General features: G+C 45.5%; 1 protein-coding gene across 1 annotated transcript in view; it reads right to left on the reverse strand.

The window, feature by feature from the left end:
* The window catches only part of LOC144828297 (glutathione synthetase-like), a 560,445-nt gene that overhangs the window by 186,696 nt on the left and 348,685 nt on the right, over positions 1–25,064 (reverse strand). The window lies entirely within an intron of this gene.

A 25,064-nucleotide genomic window follows, 5' to 3' on the forward strand; every position in this document is an offset into this window, starting at 1 on the left:
GTAGTTCACTATTAGGACATGCTACACACATCAGGACATGCCCTATCTTTTACCTACAAAGCACCCTGCCCTTGGGCCTACCATAGGGGTGACTAATATATAGAAAAGGGAATGTTTAGGGACTGGCAAGTGGGTGCACTTGCTCAGTCAACATGACAGTACCAGACGGCGCACAGGTTCTGCAATGGCAGACCTTAGACACACTTTAAAGGCTGCTCCTTTGGGTGGCACAACCAGTGCTGCAAGCCCATCAGCAGCATTTGATTTACAAGCCCTGGGAACACGCAGTGCACTGCACTGGGGTCTAACAAGTAAACCAAACCAGCCAATCATGGAGTCACTAATCCATACATAAATTTACAATGGGGAGAGCATATGCACATTAGCACTGATCAGCAGTGGTAAAGAGCCCAGAGTAATAAAACAGCCAACAACAGGTCATACAAAATACAGGAGGAAGGCAAAAAGTTTAGGGATGACCCTGCAAAAAGGGCCAAGTCCAACACAACCCCCTTCCACCCAAACTGCAGAGGAGACCAAGCACTACCCTGATGGGCTTCTCTGCTTTGGGCGATAAAACATCTGGGGTATATTCCAGTTCTACGCCAATCTGAACCTTTGTGGATCCCTCTGTCCATACTCTCAGGGCCCACCATGATAACCCATGGGGAACACTTCTCCTCACCTGTGGACACCATCTGTGCAGCACCTAACCTTAGCTTGCTCTCAGGTGTGTCCAAACAGACAGCAAGCCACAGTGGCCACTGACAGTAGCCTTAGGCCTCTCAGGGCTCTCAAACCTCTTTGGCATCAGAGAGCGGGGGCAGTAGCCCCAGGTGCTTGGCACCCTTTGTCCACTCTCCCTCCTGTCAGGTCAGGGATGACATCTTGACACTGACCCACCTACCCCGGGCCTGAACCTGGGGGCTTACCAAGAAACTAGGGTGGGCTCTCCCACACCTGGTCCTCCTCCTTGGGGCTCTGCACCCTCCCACTTGGTGTGGTACCCCCTTCCAGTATTGTCAGGATGCCTGTAGCAGGTGTCCTGCCCAATTCACCCACTAGTTCAGGGGTTCTATCCTGCAACTGAGCTTCCAGGTCAGGGGGATGCCCTGAACCTGGCCCTCCAACCTAGAGTCTAAACCCTCCAGTTGAACCCAGGTCAGAGGCAAGGTCTCCCTCCCTCTGCACCCCCGTCCAGAGTACTGCACCCTCCCATCAGGAGTGGTACCACTAGAAGACCAACCGGTCAGGACACTGTTTACAGTGGACCCACCCACCAGGCCAGACAACACCTGAACCTGGCTTCCTAACCCAGGGACCAACCCCTGCAGTTGAACACATTCCAGGCGCACCAGGACTTCATTGGGAGCACATTTGCCCCAGATGGTGACACATAACTCATGTGTCGTGTGACAGTCTGCCTTGCGCAGATCGGCCAACCCCTGTCCATCTGACAGCATGTGAAGATCCCCCAGGACAGAAGTTGGGTCACCATGGTCATTCACCTGTGACTCAGCCGTTTTGGCTGGCCCCTGACCCACTGGTTCTTCCACTGGGGACTCTTTCCTCCTCTCACCCCTCAATTTGGACTTCTGCACCCTCCACTTAGGAGTGGCACTGCCAGACACCAGAACTGATGGAGTCCTGTAGTGTAGTTCCTATATTCCCATAGGCTCTGCGCATTGGAATAAAATATCCTTTAGATGTGACGTAGGACTTATGTCTACTAGGTCGCTATTGAATATATTAAACTTAATTGTAAGTGCCAGCTAGTTCAGAGGTCACTAAAAACTTTCTTGAGTTTACAAAAGGGATTTATTTTCTGACAACCGCATAAACATGACAACTTTGTTTCCCCAAGATAAAACTGATCTTCAGAGTCGTGGAAACAATAGATAGATATTTTACTCAGTCAATCGTGCATGCTTCGTTTCACCAGAGGTGCAGAGAAACAGGTAGACGGGCGTGTTCAATAAAAGGATTAATTGAACAGTCTTCTTTCTCAAGCATAATAAATGAACTGCTACAATTGTAAAACTGGTTGCAAAATATAATGCATACAGTAAAAAGAGTAGAATAAAATAATACTGTAAGAGCATTGTATGGTTCCTAAATTATAGATAAATACATACATAAATAACAGAGGCTAAAAAGTACTTAACTGGTGCTTCTAAAATACGCCTACCCCGATGTACCTAACCTAAGCTTAGTACAAGGGAAGAAGTAAGAGGCGTAGCATAAATTTAGTATTCTGTGCCAAGAATCTATCCAAGATTTCGCTTAGGGTCTAATCAGCTCCGTACCTTGATTTAGAATGAAGAAGGTCAAGCTCAGGACTCGATTTCCCAACAACCCGCAAGGGTAGCTTGGAAACACTGGATCTGGATTTCTCGGCAGGAGAAAAGACAGCACCTCTCTCAGTGCGTCTGCTGGAGGGTCGGCTTCCTTCGGCACTTGCAGTAGCAGGGCTCGTCGGGCAAGTAGATAGTCAAGCTGCTCCAAACCACCGTGTGTTTGCTATGGCAAGTGTGAGCATATTTATACCTTGAAGGTACTGAGTTTGACGTAAAGGTGGACAACGTCATTAAAAAGTCTCAGTTCTTTGAAAACCTCATAAATTCTTGGACAAGTCAGTATTTGGGCAAGGGGAAGTCCCTAGCTGCCGAAGCTGATTTTTCCAAGAAATCGTTGTAGATTTTAGGAACTAGTGGAAGTAGCCCTGCCGTATTTGGACTGCATGAGCTATGTCTAAATATGGTTATGATTTCTATGCCTATATAAGGATATGGTGATGTAAACCTATATAAGGGCATGAATCGGGAAAATTACAATAGGGTCCTAAAATGTTATACAACACCCACTCCACGTTATCATGTTCAACTAAGTTCAAGCACTAAAACATATGATCTATAGCATGTGTTTACAATCCCACCCAAAAATACATATAAAATGCATTTTTAAAATGGTTGCACACAAAAATGAGCATTTGTACTGAACGCATTTAAAAGCAACGATTTAATTTCAAGCATATAGTATGATATTGGCAATGCTGGCAGAATGAATCATGAAAATTACATTTATGAAATGGCTCTAAATACAGAAACAAAGTCGAGACCATCCCATAGCACAATATATCAACTGTTTTGTTTGCCGATTAGGTCAATATTGTTTCTAGGAAGTATTTAAAGAATTCTTGTTCTCTAAGAATAGTTCTACTTTAAGCAGATTGCTTTGTGCCAAAGTTCATTCTGTTTTGGAAAAAGTCAAATCAAATCGTGGATAACTAGAGTTCCAAAGTTAGAAGATTTTGTTCTGAAAAAAGTGAAGGTCGGATTTCAGAGTTTCAATGAACGCCATGTGCTAACTTCAAAAGTTATTCTCGGTGTCAGGAGAAAACATTAAGTCGTCACGGCTGGCAAAGAAATAGTCTACCACAGTAGATGAAAGTTGAACCACTTCATTAAGAAGGTCAATTGTGCACAGATGTGAAACATCGCCGTCAGTCGCATTAGCAATGTTCGCAGTTGATGGTACCTGTGTGCCTGTTGGTCTGCGTATCACACCTACAGCTGGAATTGCTGGTGAGATCTCAATGAATGCCATCATCAGGATTGGTAGCTTTTGGGTGCAACACAATACATGAGCTGTTACCGGACCCAGTAATGCGTCAACATCCATTGGCATTGCCGATGGAAGTGTTAGACAGATATCTAACACGCATTCCTCTCCACAAAGCAGGCATCGTAGAACAGGTAAGATGCAATCTTGCCAGATTGGTCTGAATGACAGGAACCATGTGGTATTCAGATCTCTCAAACGAGCCAAGCCAAGGATCTGTGTTATGATTTCAAGATACTGCATGGCCAGAAGAGCATTCTTCATGGCAATTTGGGTATCGCTGGTGGCCGGACTTGTAATACCGGAGCAGGAGGAATAAAAATAGTATTCCTGCTATGAGTCCCAAGATGAGAGGCAGGCAGCCAAACACAGAGTGCACAAAGTTAGGAAAAATGCCCAGGACTGCTTCAAAGGGTACTAACAGTCCCGAAAAAACTGTCTTAAATACATGTGCGATGCCACTGGTATCAGACATGTTTAAGATCCGACCTAACATTTCTGCAAAATGTATGGGGCAGTTTGTTGATAATTATGCATGTATCTCAGCAGAGGACCTTGCAACTTGCAGATCATACGTCTCTCTGGACGAGGTCAGTGGCACCGTTTTTTTTTAAAAGAATGGCTTTCATTCTGCTTAAAGTGTCAATTCGTATAGAAGAGATGTTCAGTGAAGGCCATAGTGGTGACTCCCCGTCTGTCTTAGTTTTTGGAAATAATACTTGCATACAACAAGTGACCCTGGCTGACACCAGATAGGCAGTCCCTGGCATCCTTCCACAACAGCTGTGATCATTCAGCATTATGTAGCTTCCATTGGAAAGCTGCCTAAAAATTGGATCTATCATTGCTGCCGGGGAACCCTGCAGGTGGCATAAGTTGTTTGAAGAACCCTCACAGACTCCATGTAAATTAATGCCTTGACACAGAAGTGTACCGCTTAATGTGGTTTTACAGTTTTTACCACTAAGAAATACCTCCTTTTCCCCACTCCAACATTTGTGTGTGTATGGTAAATCCCAGGTCAACTTCATGTACTCTTTACCCAACCTTTCATACAGGCCTGCTGGTATGTGTTTTAAGCAATACTGAAACTGGAAAATCGTCACTGGTATCGAGAAGGTGCCATGTATTATCCATTCAACGGATGGTTTCTCAGAAACAGTTAATGGTAATCTCTCCAGTTTTTCTATGCTCAGCACCGTATAGTCTGCTCCCCTCTGTGCCAAAGAGATTTGTTTATCGGTTAAATACAGTAAACAATGACGTGGTGTTGATGAGATGCCAAGGCACATAGCCAGAACAAAGGTTTTGTAACGGCCAGCCTAGCAGCATTATAGAACGTAATTGAGACTGGCCATGTTGGTACATTAGCAAGTCCTGTTCCATTATGTAAATGGCAGAGGATACAATGCTGGTCAAAGAATACATTCTTAACCCATTGTCAACCACAAAGAGAGCTTTCTCTTAATTAATATGATCAATTTCTCGTATTCGTTCTGCAGTTTCCATTTGCGTGACTTTCCATGCTTCACTGTAAGCAACGTAAATACCGGCGTATATGAAACGTTTATGACGTGGTTTGAGAGGTCCAAGTAAGAATTCTCGTAAATCAACGCCATCTTTAGGTAAAGTTAAGTGTTGCTTTATTTCTGGGAGTGTGCATTTTTGTAGCCATTCAACGCACCGTTTTCCTACACTGTAAATTGTTATTATACCTGGATATTGTCTCTGGATATATCTTGGATCTGGCCGAGTTACTGTAAACCCTTGTGTCTTGTTCCGGAATCTATCTTGACAGTTATTCGTGTCTGTGGGCCAGATTAACCATTTTTTCCAATCAGGATTAGTTCTGTTTTGTTATAAAATGTAATTTACGTCTACCTCCTCATCTGTAGTTCTATTACTATCATGTGTGGGCTTAGGTATAGACGGTTTGTTTAAATCTTTTATCTTAGCCAGGCCAAGACAAGATTTCTGTTGAACAGTTTCATTTAAGAACAGTATTTGTTCTGGGATGATGCAGGCTCTGAATAATGCTTCTAAACCTTGTACCTGCCAGTCTTTTGTGCCCCAAACAGTGTTTGTCTCAATGTTGTCTTTCCAAAAGTCAAAGCCTAATGTGGACAATTAGGCATAAAAGGCCGCAGAATAATTTTTTTTAGTATTTGACAACATACTTTTCATGCCTGTCCTAATAATATTTTTAAAGTAAAAGCTTTCTGGGTTTGTGACATTATAACCTGTAAAGCATGGAAATGTTCCATAGAATGTTTTAGAGGTATCTTTTGGAGGTGTTGGACAATGTTCCCATTAATTTTAAGTTAAAACATTTCTAGGGTTTGCAGATTTGTGCAAATAATGATGACCAAAATGATTAAAACAATTCATTTCTTCATAATTTTATGAACCTTCTAAGTAATCATGTTTTGTAACTTTTGCTGACATTTCTAAGTCTGCCATCGTGTTATTAACAGTTTCAAAGTCCCAATCATCAGAAAATGTACTTGGTGAAACAGAATCACTCACGGAAACCTTAAATTGGTGTGGAATCTTCAGCAGCTCGACAGGGCCATAAATGTCATAATTAGTTCTATCCCATACTATTCCACCAGGTAGGGGAACTGCTGTGATGTTTACTGATGACAGGTCTTGTTGTTCACGATGAGATGATTTGTGTGGCTTCAGGAGCAAGTTGATGTTCTTACTTGCTGTGTCCATTTTACTATATTTTCCATCTATCCGTTTTCTCAAACTTAGAACAAGAATGAGCCATAATAGGAGAAAAAGTATGCCTAACCCAATCCAAAATTCAACCCATGGTGAAACCAGATATGTATTTGCAAGCTGTTGAAAAAGTTCTGTTCGTTGTTCCTTGAATGTTTTGTTTGTTGGCATAGCTTCAGGTTCACTGGGATCCTCAGAAAAGGTATCGAAGTTGATGAAATAGCCAGAGGCAGTCCTGTCAATTGTTGGTATCGCATCCGGATTATTTGAAATCGTTGGAGCTGCTTCTTCCCTTGACATGTTAGTATCGTCAGATGCTACATCATTGTAGATGGGAGTTTCTTGACGAACTGCTATTTGGGTTTCAAGAGGCAAAAGTTTCAAGGCTTTGTTGCATAGTCCTTCTTTTCTCACTGCAGATTCTTCAAAGGTGATGAGTCTTTCAGTTTGAACCTCTTGGATAGTAGCAAGATTTGGTCGTCTGCTACATCTTGGCAGTCCACTGGGCCTACTACTAATTATTGGCCACATGATGTGGTTTTACCAGGTCAATTGATACAGACTGGTTCTCTTTTCTTCCAGCAAGGGTTGGCAGTAGCACTGTTCTTGATCCGTGGATTGCTAGTACGTACAGGTACTGGTTTTCTGTATGAAGGCCCAAATTCCTTCTTATCCGCTATTTTCTCTCTGACTGGCTCCCCAAATCTTTGGAATCCAGACAGGTCTTGCTGGGACAGGTGTTTTTTCTTCAGTGGTCGTTGGCTTTTGTATGGTGTTGCTTAGACTTCTTTTTGTTTAATTTAAGTCCTGTAAAACAGCCAAACAATCTTTGATATCAAAGGGTTTTTGTTCCACCACTGAAGTATGACGATCGAGGTCTTCAACCATCATTCTAGTACCAAAAAGGATTTCATATGGAGTGATTCCACCCAGAGAATTTCTTGCCAGGTTATTAAGACTACGTTGGACACTTAGATGTTTGACCCACCCGTCACCTGAACCTAATACCCTAGCTGTTATAGATTGCTTTATGTCACGTTTTTTTCTTTCCACAACCAAATCTCCCTCAGGATGGAATGGACTCGAAAACAGCAATGCAACGCCCAAGCTGGCCATGGCCTCCTTGTAAATTCAAGAGCTAAAAGCAGGGCCCTGGTCAGAATGTAGCATGCCGATTGCGTATGTGCCGATAAAGACTCGCAAAGTCCTTTATAACAGTTCGGGCGTCAGCTGTGCGCTGAGGCCACATCCAAATGAATCCTGTCCTAATACTTTCGGGACCGCTTTTGTCCATCGGGACGTCTGAGCGTGGATAGTCTGATGCTATTTAACAATGGTGTCTGTACCGGGCTGGCTACACTGTAGTCAGGAATCTGGTAGCGCTCCAAGCTGTGATCTCTGTAACAGTCATCGCAATTAATTCCGAATTCGTAAATGTGGGCTTTCATCCCTGGCCACCAGTACATCTCTGGTAATTCTTGTAGAAATTTAGAGATCCCTTGATGTATCAGACCCTCTCCCATATGTGCTTCTTGTATCAAAGCACCTCTCCGCTTCCTGTTTGGTATTACCCTATCCCCCACTCCAGGGATTCGAGTAAAAGGAACAGAGTTTGCATCAATTATGTAAGTATATTCGAGTGGATAGTTTAGAGGTAACGTAGCTCCGCTGCCTTTGCATGTGGCATTGACAGCGAGCATGGTTTCACCGTCTATTTTTGTTTCTGAACGAGTGATTGCAGCTAAGGAAGCCGTTTGCACAGCTGCCTTTGCAGCTTCATCAGCCATTGAATTCCCTTCAACGTGAATGCCATCACGCTGATGACTCAGTGTATTCATCATGTGAGTCTTTTGTAGTTCTTTCTGTAAAAGAACTAATTGTTCCCAAAGCATTTTATGCTTGATTGTGCCACCTTTTACGTCTTTAAAACCATTTTTAACCCAGTTCTGCAGATATTCATTATAAGACTGGACGCATAATACGAATCGCACACTACGAGTGTGGGGAATTCACGATCGGTATTTTCCAGCGCCATCTTGAAAGCCTGTAGTTCAGCTCGCTGAGCTGTACAGTCTCCTAGGGATTGAGTTTTTGTTACCATAGGTCTGAATATACCATCGCGCCAGCAACCTTTAACAATCACGCACTCAGCACTGTAAGCTTGTTTACCCCCAATTGCGGACTGTGCTGATCCGTCTGTATATATTATACAGCCGTAATTTTCTAGAGGCAGAATTTCAGTGGGCAGAGGACATTCTTGTTTGTATTGGAGAAATTCTTGTGTCTTCACGTAAGGGTCAAAAACGTATTCAACGTCTGTTGCAGCAAGAGAATTAACCCATTGTATCCATCTGGGATGTAGAGCGTTTGCATTCGGAATGCTTGCTTTTGTCACTGCCTCTGAGGCAGGTACAGGAGTAACATCTTTAATCCGTTTACCCTGTGCGAGGGCTCTCTTTTGAAACCGCAGTCTGAACTGCTGTCAGAATTTTTTCTGTTGAAGTGAATTTCATTTCAGCTTGTGTGTACAAGTGTGATTTGTAAGCTATTGGTACCTTTTTACCTTCATTAAAGGTTAGGTATGTGAATCTGCATCTCCCTGGGATGATTCGGATTACAAGGTTGCGTTCAACTACGGGTGTCTGTAAGTGTGTTGTTGCCAACATGTCTGTTTGCACTGAACGCAAAATTTCTGTGCGTTTTTGAGTCCAATTAGTAGGTTTGAAATCAGGTTTTATTAATTCGTAGAGAGGTTTAACCCTTTCTGCGTAATTTAGAATGTAAGTTCTTCAGAAATTCAGGAATCCTAGAACTGACTGTAAGTTTTTCAGCGGTTTTGGAGGCTGGAGCAGTGCACATTTTTCTAGAAAGTTTGCTGTCAGGCTTTTGCCTTCACTTCAATGTTCGTATCCTAGGAATAGGACGTTGAGGTGGACAATTCTTGATTTTTTTTTTTTTATTGAATTTGTACCCTTCAGAGACGAATCCAAGTATTATGGTGTTCACCCTGTTCAAGTGCCTGTCTAAATCATCATCTTTAAGATAGATGTCATCGACATACGATAATGCCTCATCATCATACGTGTGTAGTAACTCTGTTACTCTGGCTGAAAATAACCCTGGACTATTCTTGAATCCCTGGGGGGGGGACAAAAGTGTTGTTGTGTCCCCATTATTGAGAAATCGGTCAAGTACCTGCTTTCAGGTGCAATGTTTTGACAGAAGAAACCATTTGAAATATCTAATGTGGTTTTATATTTTTTTGCGCACAATGTTATTCATCAGTGCTGCACTATGTGCATTTTGTACAGCAAACTTTTTGCAACAGGAATTTTAAAGTCTGTAGTCCAAAACTAGACGATATGTATTGTCTGGTTTGGAGACAGGAAACAAACGTCGTTCATGGATGAGGTGTATGTTTCAAACACCCCTTGGTATTCAAGTTGATCTAGGATCTCCCTGACCTGTTTTTTAGATTCCTGTTTAACTGGATACTGCTTCTGAGCAGTTGGTTGATTTTTTAACTGGATCTTATGGTGAGGAGAATCCTCATCCCATCTCACATGATTTGTATACAATGCTGGAGCCTGGGCCACAGCCCATTTTCTGGCATAGGTGTATTTTTTATGAATAGGAATATGATTTAAGAAGGCTGGCATAATGATCTCTTTGCCATGTGGGCACTCCCTGACTAATTCAGGTGGCCAGTCTTTTTCAGCCAGAAGGATGTCATAACCCTTAGATAGTTTTTCCCAAAAGAGCGCTTTTATTTTCCTAGTTATATCCCCCTCTATTCGGAGTGTTACTTCATATAACTTAGGCGGTACGCTAACCCTGGTATCTGCAGTTTCAATGTGAATGCATTCATTCAGGTCCACTGTCTCCAGATGATCCTTCAGGATCATGCGAGCTATGGTAACCTCTGCTGCGCTGCCCAGCATTGTCTGGGCCCACTCCCCATTATTGAGTTGTGTCCTCAAGATCCACGGCATGTCTGATTTTAAGACTTGCTACCTTCTTTTTGGTGAATTGAGTTTTCTTATTTTTCGGAATGTGTTGATCATCTTTGGACTTCACGCGTTCTTCCTTATGTTCTGATCGCACTCTTCTTTTGGATTTCTGCGAGGAAGTCTGATAGGTACGAGAGGAACGTGTATCAGTATCTTGATATCTATCAGGTTTTCTCAAATTATCCCTGTTTCTGAGGTTATACCTCTTTTCAGAGGGCTCCTTTTGAGGAGACCTACCTCTGGATTGAGAACGCTTCTCTTTACGAAGTGTTTGTATAGTATTTTCCCACTTCTTTTTAGGAGTAGTGAGAGTATTTTTAATAAAAACGTTTTCAGGATTTTCTGTTAGTTCAGGTTTTAATGGTTTCCCTCCCAAACCATCTCTTCCTAATTCTTCATAAGATTTTTCTATTATTCTGGCCAGCTCATATGGTTGCTCAGTGCGTCTGCTGGAGGGTCCGCTTCCTTCGGCACTTGCAGTAGCAGGACACGTCGGGCAAGTAGATAGACGAGCTGCTCCAAACCACCGTGTGTTTGCTATGGCAAGTATGGGCATATTTATACCTTGAAGGTACTGTGTTTGACGTAAAGGTGGACATAATAAAGTCATTAAAGAGTCTCTGTTCTTTGAAAACTCCATGAGTTCTTGGATAAGTCAGTATTCAGGCAAGGGTAAGTCCCTAGCTGCTGAAGCCGACTTTTTCAAGAAATCGTTGTAGATTTTCAGAACTAGTGGAAGTAGCCCTGCCGTATTTGGACTGCATGAGTTATGTCTAAATATGGTTATGATTTCTATGCCTATATAAGGATATGGTGATTTATACCTATATAAGGGCATGAATCAGGAAAATTACAATAGGGTCCTAAAATGTTATACAACAGTCCTGCTTACAGTCACTCCTAGTTCACCAGACACTAGGGGATCCCCTTCAATGGGTGGCCAATCAGGACAGCCTAGGCTCCCCACCTGGTGTGCCCTTAAAGAGCCATCCAGGCTCTGAGACTGGGTTTCGGGCACCTTGGGACACGCAGCCCCACACTCATTCTGTCCCCACTGAGACAGGACGTGAGCCCCTACGCCCCTCCCAATACAACCGGACCTAGCTGGGCTACTCTGAACCTCTTCCATCACTCTGGGTTGGAAGATACCTGTACTAATCCTCTTAGGATCACTCCCCAATGCCTCTCCAGACCCTCTGGAATCCACAAAAAGATCTGCCTCCCATGTGAGCTCCCTGGGTCAGAGATTTCACTCTCCAACAGGTTTGGGCATAGCTCTGAAAAACAGGGACTTACAACATGCTCTCCTGCGATTGGATAACACAGACCCCTGCAAGGGTTAACCAAACTATCCTTCACCTCTCCATCCAGAGCCACGCACACGTACTCCACAACACTCTCCTAAGATTGGCAAGACAGTATCTGACTGTCTCTGTCACTCAACCCACACTCTTCTGGGCAGTCTTCACACTCGCATACCAGGACTTCAACCTTGGAGGAACCCCTCTCCCTGCACCTCTCATCTAGAGTCAGTAGAGTGTCCCTCCCACCACTAGGACCATGAAACCCTACGTCACTTTCCCCATTCACTTCAGGGACACTGCGCACCACTGGAGCTACTTCCTGTCCTTGAACCTCCTGGTGTAACTTAACCCCCTCCTTCAAGTCAGGGGCCACATCTGCTGCCACCATTTGAGCTGGATTCCACCTCCAACTCAGCAAAGCTCACTTCCCGAGCTACCCACTTTTTCTTTTCAGCTAAGGCTCGCTCCAACTCCACGCACTCCCGGTCTAGCTGCCTCAGCCTCCAGTCACAAGCACGAATCTGATTACTCTCTTCTTGAGTCAATCTTTCCCAAAATGTTTCCTCCTCGGGGCCTCTACCCTCTTGGTATTCTGGCTGGGGATCCTCCCCCTGAGATTCCTTCTCAGTCATCTGCTAGTGTTGCTTCCCAGCATAGCACCTCATAGCTTTACAGGGCTGCCTCAAGATCCTGCCTTGTGGATTTCTCTTCACAGGCAGCTCCTCTCCTTGCAAAATACTTTAAGTTCCCCTATCTTGTAGATGTACAGTTGAGAAAAGTTGACTTCCATTTTGACAAGGTCCAACATGTGCAACAACCAACTAGAGTTCCAACAACCAAATTCCAAAGGGAAACAACAAAAATTAGTATGTGGTTGTGTTTAGTCTGCACTCACTAGTAGTGTTCACCAATCACAGTATATGAGTCATAAATGCAAGTACAAATTTTCACCGCCGACCACCAATGTTAGATTTGGGGGTCTCTCGTTGGCAGAGGTAAATGTCGGAATTTGTAAAGCGCACAGCTACCTCCACCGGAGGTGTCCCGGCGCTGTCCGTATACTGCTTAGGAACCCTTCCTGGCTTCCCTGGGAAAAGTCCACTCCTGGGCACCCCCCAGGTGCAGCCAGGCATCCCAGCGCTTTTGGGGCCGTTGTGGAGATTAAGCAAGCTATTGCCCAGAGTTGCAGAGTGGGACCCATGATTAGAATAGGCACCGAGGCGAGAAATCAGGTCCGAGGAAAGTGAGCTCAAGACCTGCCGAGACGGGAATTGAACCCTGGTCCCGGGCCAGACCTCTGCATCAGGGTCTGCCGCTCTAACCATTGAGCCACACTTCTCCAAGGTAGGTACCTTTGACCAAATAGGGGCCCTTGTGTCTAGTCAGGGTAAGGAGGTACATTCCTCAAATAACCCCTGCTCACCACCTTGGTAGCTTCGCACGAGCAGACAGGCTTATCCCAGAGGCAGTGTGTAAAACATTTGTGAACACATACAGTAACCCAGTGACAACACTACGGATGGACACCACACAAGTTGTAGTATAAAATAAGTAATTTTATATATACTTAACACAATACCACAAATGACAAAAATCCACAATACTGTACTTTAAAAATGGTAGAATTAGCTTAGTTCTCTTAAGATGTAAAATGCGACAGGCCCTGTGACACGCTTCCCGGTGATGCAGCAGCATCTGATGCGACATTGATCCTCTTCTCTGGCGATGTGAGGCGCTTTGGCAAAGATTCAACAGCTGCAGCAGCGACACGCTTTCCCAGAGATGCGACGACAGGCGCTGCGGCTGCAACACGCTTCATCAATGATGTGGCAGCATCTGGTGTGACATCGACCCTCTTCTCCGGCGATGCAAGGCGCTTTCGCGTTGTGAAGTGACAGCGGCAGTTCGACGACACTCTTCTTCGTGAGTCATGCTTCAAGCTCCTTGCAACATGCAGTCCCTCAGAAAAGCCAGCACAACTGCAGGCACTTCCAAAGAACTCTTGGGTAGCTGGTGGGTGAAGTCTGTTGTCCCTGAGACTTCAGCAGGAGGCAAGCTTTATCTTAAGCCCTTGGAGATACTTCACAAGTTGAATGAAAGTAGCACAAAGTTCCTTTCTCCTTTCTTTGGCAGTCAGGCAACAACTGCATGTCAATCCGCCAGACAGCACTCAGCTTAGGGATAGTCGCTTCCTCAGTTCCTCTGGTTCCTTTCCTCAGCAAAGGTTTCTTCTTGTTTCCCAAAAGTGATCTAAAGTTCTGGGGTCTGGGTCTCATCTTTTATACTCATTTTCTCTTTGTTCTATGCAGGCAGAGAGGCATTTTCCTAGTCTTAACCAGTTCTGGTCAGTCCTGGAGCACTTTGTTGATAAGACTCCTACTTTCCTTTCACAGTGTAGGCCAGGGACATCAGACACACCACAGGAGGTGGATCCAGCATTGTGGAAGGAAGGCACAGCCCTATTCAGTTACCAGTGGCAACTCCTCCCACCCATCTACATGCAGATCTCTCTATTCAGCCCTGTGCTGACTCACCCTGTCTCCTGGAATCCCACAGCCCCTGTCACTCAAACTCCATACAAGGAATACACAACCTAGCAGAGGCAAGCTTGGATAGTTAGACAAGAAAACACCCAGTTTCTAAAAGTGGTATTTTCAAACACAGAATGTTAAAACCAACTTCACTAAAAGATGTATTTTATTATTCTGAGTTCAGGCATACTAAATTCGCCTTTCTACCTAGTTCCCTGAGTCAGTTAGGATTATAAGATGTAATAATCAATCTGCCCATACTTGCCTATGGGGAACAGGTAGCCTTGCAAAAGTGAAAAACGAAAATGGCAGTAGTTCACTATTAGGACATGGTACACAAATCAGGACATGTCCTACCTTTTACCTACAAAGCACCCTGCCCTTGGGCCTACCATAGGGGTGACTAATATATAGAAAAGGGAAGGTTTAGGGACTGTCAAGAGGGTGCACTTGCCCAGTCAACATGGTAGTACCAGACTGCATACAGGCTCTGCAATGGCAGACCTGAGACACACTTTCCAGTCTGCTTCTGTGGGTGGCACAACCAGTGCTGCAAGCCCACCAGCAGCATTTGATTTACCAGCCCTGGGCACATACAGTGCACTGTACTAGGGTCTGACAAGTAAACCAAACCAGCCAATCATGTAGTCACTAATCCATACATCAATTTACAATAGGTAGATCACATGCACTTTAGCACTGATCAGTAGAGGTAAAGTGCCCAGATTCATAAAACAGACAACAACAGGTCAGGAAAAAAAACAGAGGAAGGCAAACAGTTCAAGGATGACCCTGCAAAGAAGGCCAAGTCTAACTATGGGAAATTATAAGTGCTTAGATATTGGCAGAGTGATAGGATAAGGAGATAAAAGAGTGCATCAATAGTATGTAGGTGGTTAGAGGTCTGCAAGGATAGTGCACATAATATTGTAGCCGTGCTTGTGTTAGTGGCTAGGCCATTCTGTAAGTACATGACTAGTAACTGGAATAATTACAGTGCTGAACACAGCGTGCATGGTGAATGTATAAGTGCTTAGGTATTGGCGGAGTGATAGGATAAGTAGATAGTGCTGGATGGGTGATTGGAGAAGTGCATGGGACTGACAGGAAGTTTCCTAGACTGTATGGGTACTAACTGTGTATTTAGAAGAGTGTATCAATAGTATGTAGCTGGTTAGAGTTCTGCATGTATAGTGCACAGAATATTGTAGCTGTACTTGTGTTACTGAAAGAGAGTAGGATCTGCTTATTATGGTTACCCCCACTTTTTGCTGATGTTTCACTGGTTTTTCAACTTTAGTCTGTCTGGGGCCCTGCTATCCAGGACCCCATCCTAGCTGCTTTCTCTCTATATTGATTCCATGTACTATAGGTATACTCCAGTTTGGTTACTGGGGTACCCTTGTGAGTCCCTAGTATATGGCGCACTAGGTACTAACGGCGTAGATACCCCGTTGGCCTATCAGGGGCTGAAGCATGTATTATGCCACTCCTGGGAAGCCTTCCCAAATGACACCTCAGGGCTGCTACTGCAGCCTGGGTATGGTGGTGCTAGCACCCCTTACTAAGTTATAGGTGTTGGACCCGGCCTCATGGCGTGGTCCTACCCCTCCCGCATGGCGGGCCCAGGACGACATCAGCCCTCCTCCGGACCTCGGGCGGCCCCTTCTGCCCGACCCTGCACGCCCCAACACCACACATCCGGCTACCATCCCGGATCCCCATCATCGGCCTGACCCCAGCGTAGGCCCATCACGACCGAAGCACGAGGCCGTGCCCGACTCCATCTTGGGCCCACCACGTCACGACCACGTGGCCTCGGCCCCAGCCCCGGCCCCAGCGAAGCCCAGACATCGAGGCACCAAGATCCACCCAGGTGGTCGAGTGGCCACTCGACAGATCCCAGAGGGAGAGGAGTTTCGATGGCCCTCCAGCCGTCCCCGGACGCCTGGTATCGATCACCCTCCGGCCTCCCTGGGCGCTGGCTCAACCCCCCTGCTGGGTGTCTGGACACCATCATCCCGGCCCCTCTGGCCCCAGGCGCGAGGGTCCGGACATCAAAGGACCTCCGTCCTATATCTGGGCCAGCCCCGGAGTAGGACGCCAGTTGTATCCTGGACTGGAAGCCCTGCCGACGCTGTCACGGCCGACACCAGACGAACTCATCCTTCCTGTAACCGGAACCCTCTGGAGAGCCTGCTGGCGCTGCCGCGGCCTACCTTGCTGAACGATCCGAGAGCCTGCTGGCGCTGCCGCGGCCTACCTTGCTGAACCATCCGAGAGCCTGCTGGCGCTGCCGCGGCCTACCTTGCTGAACCATCCGAGAGCCTGCTGGCGCTGCCGCGGCCTACCTTGCTGAACCATCCGAGAGCCTGCTGGCGCTGCCGCGGCCTACCTTGCTGAGCGATCCGAGAGCCTGCTGGCGCTGCCGCAGCCTACCTTGCTGAACCATCTGAGAGCCTGCTGGCGCTGCCGCGGCCTACCTTGCTGAACGATCCGAGAGCCTGCTGGTGCTGCCGCGGCCTACCTTGCTGAACCATCTGAGAGCCTGCTGGCGCCGCCGCGGCCTACCTTGCTGAATCATCCTGTTAGCCTGCTGGCGCCGCGGCGGCTCGAACCTCTCGGAACCCCCCAGCTCGAGGATTGAGAGCTGTGCGTAGGGTATCCCCTCCTCCGCCCAGAGTAAGACTGTCCCGCTACCTTACCCTCCTTGTCCGAGACTTTACGGATCCCTCGATCCAGCTGTATATACTGCCAAGAACCCGCAACCATTATTACTTATAAAAGCTTGAGAGCTTGACCTCCTGTGTGGTGTCCGTTTGTAGTGCTGTGATTACTCTGCTGTACGATCCTAGGAGAGGGCCCTCATTCAGGAGGCCTCTCGATAACGCTCGGCTACTTCTCAACGGAGGGGTGGACCTAGGGGTGGTCAGTCAGACATCTTCTGCCTCCCCCGGGTCGCCTTTCTAACAATAGGTTACCTATATCTACCTTAAATCACTACACATAGAAACCTATCAGTCACCCCTATGGCAGGCCTTATCAATCCTGAAGGCAAGGTGCTTGGTTTTGTGTGAGCGGGTGCCCATGCATGAGCAGGGCCCGTCTGCAGCCTTCGGAACCTGTTCTCTAAGGCGTTGTTTGGACTGGTACATGGTGCCCACTAAAACTAGTGGACAGCATATGCCAGGTCAACTTCTCACATTGGTGTGCAGCAGTTGGGATTCAAGCTTGCCTTTCTTTTACCAGATAATCTCAAGTGTTTAACTATCTGAAAACCACCAAAGGTACCCAAGGTACATATAATACAGGCTTAAACTGCAGTAATTCTACTGAACTTAGAGTTGTGGGTCAAGGGCTTAGCACACCCTTTCTCCAACTCAAGAGTTTAGTAGGCCACACTAGAGTAGGTAGGTGTACACACCACACCACACCACACCACACTAGTGATGTCTTCAAGGCCAGGAACCAGTGGGTCCCTGCCAGATTTCAGTATAGTACAGGCATACTAGTATGACACATTCCCATTCTTAGAATTGAGAGCATTGTGTACTATGAGGAAATTGAATACAGGCAAAAGTGCCAACACCCAACGCCTCAAGGAGGTACTACTGCTGGATGATCTTAGAAAGACTTCAGGGCCTAATGGGGTAGGCAGCGGGGGTAGAGCAGCAGAGGAGGAAAGGCCCAGTGGTGAAAACCACCAGGACCAGGACTCTGAGGCTGACCAGGAAGGTGACAATGACCTTGACCTGGAAGAAGCAGCTCCCCTTGGAAATGAGGAAAAAGGCCAAGAAGGCACTCTCTCGGTTCCTCCAGGAAGAGGTGAATGTGTGCCTAGAAGGCCAAGATCTCCTTCACAGGAATCTACCCATTCTGACAAATCTATAGGGACATCTGTCTCGTCTCTTAGGAGGGAATCCTCCCAGAAGAAGAGAGAAAGATAGATGAGCGTTTTTTATTGATCAGGTTTCGTTTGGATTATTTTCATTTGCTTTTAGCGGTTCCAAAGGGGAGCTGCCGGGGACAGGTGCTAGCACCCTGTGGCTGCGACGGAGTGTCTCCACAGTATTTGCTGCACTTTGTGTTTTTGTACCTTTTACATTGTTCCTCGTAGATATTCTTTAATTCCTCTTTTAAAGAAGCTGAACTTTATTCAGGTCCGCCCTGCTCTATTTTACCTCCAATTGCAGAAACCAGACTGTATTCCATTTGTAGTGGGTTTTTAAAGTCTGCTTTGCGATCTAGAATATCTATGGAGAATTGATAGTCACTTTATGCTTTATCACGTTTTAACTTCTGTGTCTGTATCTTGTACAATGTTTGTTTGGCCCCGTTTATCCTCCACAATCATGTGTCAGATGCATATATTTTAACCCTGTCGTACTGTAATCAGATTTCTTATTACTTTTAAGATATGAACTGTATTTTATAAATTGTTTTATGGTGTTGTTTAACTTTTATAGTTTTATTCATAAAGCAGAATAAAGTATTTTGAAAGGAAATTATTATACAGTTCTGAAGAGTGCTCTGATTAACGGGTTTGGCCTATCCACTGAACAATACAGGATAAAGTTCAGAGATACCCAAAAGACTCAGACTCAGGACTGGGTTGACTTTGTTGATTGTGCTACTAAGGCTCTGGAAGGCTGGTTACTTGGCAGTAAGGTTTGTGATTTTACAGGATTGTACAACTTAATTATGAGTGACCAGATCCTTAATAATTATCAACATCAACTGTTGCATCAGCACCTGGTGGACTCTGATCTGACCTCTCCCCAAGAATTGGGAAAGAAGACAGACAAATGGGTCAGAACCAGGGTGAAGCAGAAGGTACAGAACCAAGGTGGTGACCAGAAGAAGCACATTTTAAAAAACTCTGATAAGGGTCGGGAAAAGGGTAAAGACCAGAAGTATTCTCAAGGTCCCCAAAAATCTGCATCTGGTGGGGAATCCCAATCATCCAAAGGAAAATTCCAAAAGAAACCATGGTGTAAAATCTGTAAACAGAAACACTATTGGACTAGAGATTGTAATAGCTCCAAAGACTCAACTCCAGCCACCATTGCCCCTAAGGCAACTGTTTTCCCTAGTTCAGCTCCAAATGGTGGTGCTCAGAATAAGGGTGTAGTAGGGTTAACCCTGGGTTCTGAGATGGACTCTGGCCTAGTCAGAGTTCAAACTCAGGCTGCACTGATCTGTGATGGAGGCATGGATATGTCCTCCTTTGTGAGTCCCAGTAATCTGGGTAAATGCAGACAGCAGCCTTTGATAATTGGAAAGGAGGCTTAGGCCTACAGGGACACAGGTGTAAGGGTCACCATGGTGACACATGACCTTGTGGCTCCTGAGCAGGTCATACTTGTTGAACTGTACCAAGTGACCAATGTTAGCAATGATTCAGAAAAGGGGGTGGTGATGAACAGAGTGCCTGAATTAAGCAGACCACTCTTACCCAGTCCAAAGATCAGGGCTTGATCCATCACCGTTTTTTAGCTCACTGCACCATCCCAGCTCAGAACTTGGCTATATGCAAATTAGTCTGTTCCTGTCCCAGTGCATGATGGGAACAGGGCAAACCAAACTACCAAGCCAATTCTTATACTGGGAAGGAAACAAGCTACCGGGGACCGGTTTCTGGCATTTCAGCCTCGTCGGCCCGGCTTGCTTGAATCCTGATGGTGCAATGAGCAAGGGACTCACATCTGAGTATACCCTTCCACGCTTATTGTGGACAAAATGATTCAGAAAAGGGGGTGGTGATGAACAGAGTGCCTGAATTAAGCAGACCACTCTTACCCAGTCCAAAGATCAGGGCTTGATCCATCACCGTTTTTTAGCTCACTGCACCATCCCAGCTCAGAACTTGGCTATATGCAAATTAGTCTGTTCCTGTCCCAGTGCATGATGGGAACAGGGCAAACCAAACTACCAAGCCAATTCTTATACTGGGAAGGAAACAAGCTACCGGGGACCGGTTTCTGGCATTTCAGCCTCGTCGGCCCGGCTTGCTTGAATCCTGATGGTGCAATGAGCAAGGGACTCACATCTGAGTATACCCTTCCACGCTTATTGTGGACAAAATGATTCAGAAAAGGGGGTGGTGATGAACAGAGTGCCTGAATTAAGCAGACCACTCTTACCCAGTCCAAAGATCAGGGCTTGATCCATCACCGTTTTTTAGCTCACTGCACCATCCCAGCTCAGAACTTGGCTATATGCAAATTAGTCTGTTCCTGTCCCAGTGCATGATGGGAACAGGGCAAACCAAACTACCAAGCCAATTCTTATACTGGGAAGGAAACAAGCTACCGGGGACCGGTTTCTGGCATTTCAGCCTCGTCGGCCCGGCATGCTTGAATCCTGATGGTGCAATGAGCAAGGGACTCACATCTGAGTATACCCTTCCACGCTTATTGTGGACAAATTGATTCAGAAAAGGGGGTGGTGATGAACAGAGTGCCTGAATTAAGCAGACCACTCTTACCCAGTCCAAAGATCAGGGCATGATCCATCACCGTTTTTTAGCTCACTGCACCATCCCAGCTCAGAACTTGGCTATATGCAAATTAGTCTGTTCCTGTCCCAGTGCATGATGGGAACAGGGCAAACCAAACTACCAAGCCAATTCTTATACTGGGAAGGAAACAAGCTACCGGGGACCGGTTTCTGGCATTTCAGCCTCGTCGGCCCGGCTTGCTTGAATCCTGATGGTGCAATGATCAAGGGACTCACATCTGAGCATACCCTTCCACGCTTATTGTGGACAAAATGATTCAGAAAAGGGGTTGGTGATGAACAGAGTGCCTGAATTAAGCAGACCACTCTTACCCAGTCCAAAGATCAGGGCTTGATCCATCACCGTTTTTTAGCTCACTGCACCATCCCAGCTCAGAACTTGGCTATATGCAAATTAGTCTGTTCCTGTCCCAGTGCATAATGGGAACAGGGCAAACCAAACTACCAAGCCAATTCTTATACTGGGAAGGAAACAAGCTACCGGGGACCGGTTTCTGGCATTTCAGCCTCGTCGGCCCGGCTTGCTTGAATCCTGATGGTGCAATGAGCAAGGGACTCACATCTGAGTATACCCTTCCACGCTTATTGTGGACAAAATGATTCAGAAAAGGGGGTGGTGATGAACAGAGTGCCTGAATTAAGCAGACCACTCTTACCCAGTCCAAAGATCAGGGCTTGATCCATCACCGTTTTTTAGCTCACTGCACCATCCCAGCTCAGAACTTGGCTATATGCAAATTAGTCTGTTCCTGTCCCAGTGCATGATGGGAACAGGGCAAACCAAACTACCAAGACAATTCTTATACTGGGAAGGAAACAAGCTACCGGGGACCGGTTTCTGGCATTTCAGCCTCGTCGGCCCGGCTTGCTTGAATCCTGATGGTGCAATGAGCAAGGGACTCACATCTGAGTATACCCTTCCACGCTTATTGTGGACAAAATGATTCAGAAAAGGGGGTGGTGATGAACAGAGTGCCTGAATTAAGCAGACCACTCTTACCCAGTCCAAAGATCAGGGCTTGATCCATCACCGTTTTTTAGCTCACTGCACCATCCCAGCTCAGAACTTGGCTATGTGCAAATTAGTCTGTTCCTGTCCCAGTGCATGATGGGAACAGGGCAAACCAAACTACCAAGCCAATTCTTATACTGGGAAGGAAACAAGCTACCGGGGACCGGTTTCTGGCATTTCAGCCTCGTCGGCCCGGCTTGCTTGAATCCTGATGGTGCAATGAGCAAGGGACTCACATCTGAGTATACCCTTCCACGCTTATTGTGGACAAAATGATTCAGAAAAGGGGGTGGTGATGAACAGAGTGCCTGAATTAAGCAGACCACTCTTACCCAGTCCAAAGATCAGGGCTTGATCCATCACCGTTTTTTAGCTCACTGCACCATCCCAGCTCAGAACTTGGCTATATGCAAATTAGTCTGTTCCTGTCCCAGTGCATGATGGGAACAGGGCAAACCAAACTACCAAGCCAATTCTTATACTGGGAAGGAAACAAGCTACCGGGGACCGGTTTCTGGCATTTCAGCCTCGTCGGCCCGGCTTGCTTGAATCCTGATGGTGCAATGAGCAAGGGACTCACATCTGAGTATACCCTTCCACGCTTATTGTGGACAAAATGATTCAGAAAAGGGGGTGGTGATGAACAGAGTGCCTGAATTAAGCAGACCACTCTTACCCAGTCCAAAGATCAGGGCTTGATCCATCACCGTGTTTTAGCTCACTGCACCATCCCAGCTCAGAACTTGGCTATATGCAAATTAGTCTGTTCCTGTCCCAGTGCATGATGGGAACAGGGCAAACCAAACTACCAAGCCAATTCTTATACTGGGAAGGAAACAAGCTACCGGGGACCGGTTTCTGGCATTTCAGCCTCGTCGGCCCGGCTTGCTTGAATCCTGATGGTGCAATGAGCAAGGGACTCACATCTGAGTATACCCTTCCACGCTTATTGTGGACAAAATGATTCAGAAAAGGGGTTGGTGATGAACAGAGTGCCTGAATTAAGCAGACCACTCTTACCCAGTCCAAAGATCAGGGCTTGATCCATCACCGTTTTTTAGCTCACTGCACCATCCCAGCTCAGAACTTGGCTATATGCAAATTAGTCTGTTCCTGTCCCAGTGCATGATGGGAACAGGGCAAACCAAACTACCAAGCCAATTCTTATACTGGGAAGGAAACAAGCTACCGGGGACCGGTTTCTGGCATTTCAGCCTCGTCGGCCCGGCTTGCTTGAATCCTGATGGTGCAATGAGCAAGGGACTCACATCTGAGTATACCCTTCCACGCTTATTGTGGACAAAATGATTCAGAAAAGGGGGTGGTGATGAACAGAGTGCCTGAATTAAGCAGACCACTCTTACCCAGTCCAAAGATCAGGGCTTGATCCATCACCGTTTTTTAGCTCACTGCACCATCCCAGCTCAGAACTTGGCTATATGCAAATTAGTCTGTTCCTGTCCCAGTGCATGATGGGAACAGGGCAAACCAAACTACCAAGCCAATTCTTATACTGGGAAGGAAACAAGCTACCGGGGACCGGTTTCTGGCATTTCAGCCTCGTCGGCCCGGCTTGCTTGAATCCTGATGGTGCAATGAGCAAGGGACTCACATCTGAGTATACCCTTCCACGCTTATTGTGGACAAAATGATTCAGAAAAGGGGGTGGTGATGAACAGAGTGCCTGAATTAAGCAGACCACTCTTACCCAGTCCAAAGATCAGGGCTTGATCCATCACCGTTTTTTAGCTCACTGCACCATCCCAGCTCAGAACTTGGCTATATGCTATATGCAAATTAGTCTGTTCCTGTCCCAGTGCATGATGGGAACAGGGCAAACCAAACTACCAAGCCAATTCTTATACTGGGAAGGAAACAAGCTACCGGGGACCGGTTTCTGGCATTTCCGCCTCGTCGGAAACAGAAGAGGGACCCTGAGAAAACCAGTTCTCGGGGAACATCCATCCACGGAAAAAAAGCAAATTAAAGAACATCAAAAGATGACCCCACTTTAATTAAACAAAGGGCAATAGCTCCAAAATCTTAAAAAGTTCACCCACAGAACAGCTCAAATGATTTTTTATTATTTATTTATCATTATTAAATATGTTATCATTTTCCTTAAACAGTCAGACAGAATACATAAATAATTTCATTCATAGAGAACATTTATCTTATTGTGCTATAATCATGTCAGCTTTGCGCAAATATACTTAAAGCACACAATTCAGCCCACAATTAACAATATTCAAAAAATTAGAATACACACTATATACCCAACAACCAAGAAGCAAATACATCAGACACATACAGAAAATACATTAATTTACAAAAAGTGAAAAACATCAAACATTACAAAAGACAGAATTATACAATTCACAAAAATACAAAACACACACAGACATAAAAAGCACCGACGCGCGTTTCGGAAAGTACCCAAAAATATAATTGAGATTCCTTAGTTAGGGCGCACATCTCATGCTTTGATCAGTATTCGTGACCCAAAGATGGTCATCAGAAAATATACATACGACATAGTACAGTGTGCACAGCAGGGTTTAAGAGACTGTGGGGAAAGAAAGTACAGGGAGTAAAAAATGATTAAAAACAAGACAAATCAGGGTCACACATTGAGCAAGACATTGACAAAATTCACAACCAAATACATAAAACTCAACAGACCAAATAAATGAAGAGAATGAAGACAAGAAAACATAATATCTAAAGGAAATAATAAATGCCTAATAATCCATCAACCATGTGAAAATCAGAAAGGAATATCCATCACCAATATCTTGAAGTACACACCTTACAACTCTAGGAGTAAAGGCTACTTTCTTAGTCTGGAGTCTGAATGAGGCGGTATGAGCATCCTAAAATACTAAGGATCCTAAATTAATATAAACAAAAAGAAATAAGTAGGTCATGCTACGCAACACAAAACTGCGTGATTCAGCCATAGGACATATTGAATTCCCAGAAATCTAAACGGATTGCCCGACACGGCAACCTGAGTGGCATGATGGAAGAAAATCAGGAATTAGGGACAACCTCTCTAAGGGAAGAACCCCTGAACAAAACATATCTAGCATAAGAGTCACAAAAAGAAAAAGCAGAGAAAAGATATATATATATATATAACATAATAAGGTCACGTAACAGGAGACCCAAAATGTCCTGGCTCGTAAGCAATCAGAGCCCGCATGGAGCAGAAGATTAGAAAAAAGCCACAATAGAGGTGCAGAGATTTGGAAAAGAGCAGTAAAAGATGCACTAGGCATATAAAAAGAGATACCTAAAAATGAACACTATCTAAGTTTAACGGCGCTAGGTGGAAGGTGCT

Source organism: Lissotriton helveticus, chromosome 4_1 (assembly GCF_964261635.1).
Source record: "Lissotriton helveticus chromosome 4_1, aLisHel1.1, whole genome shotgun sequence".
Taxonomy (NCBI): Eukaryota; Metazoa; Chordata; class Amphibia; order Caudata; family Salamandridae; genus Lissotriton; species Lissotriton helveticus.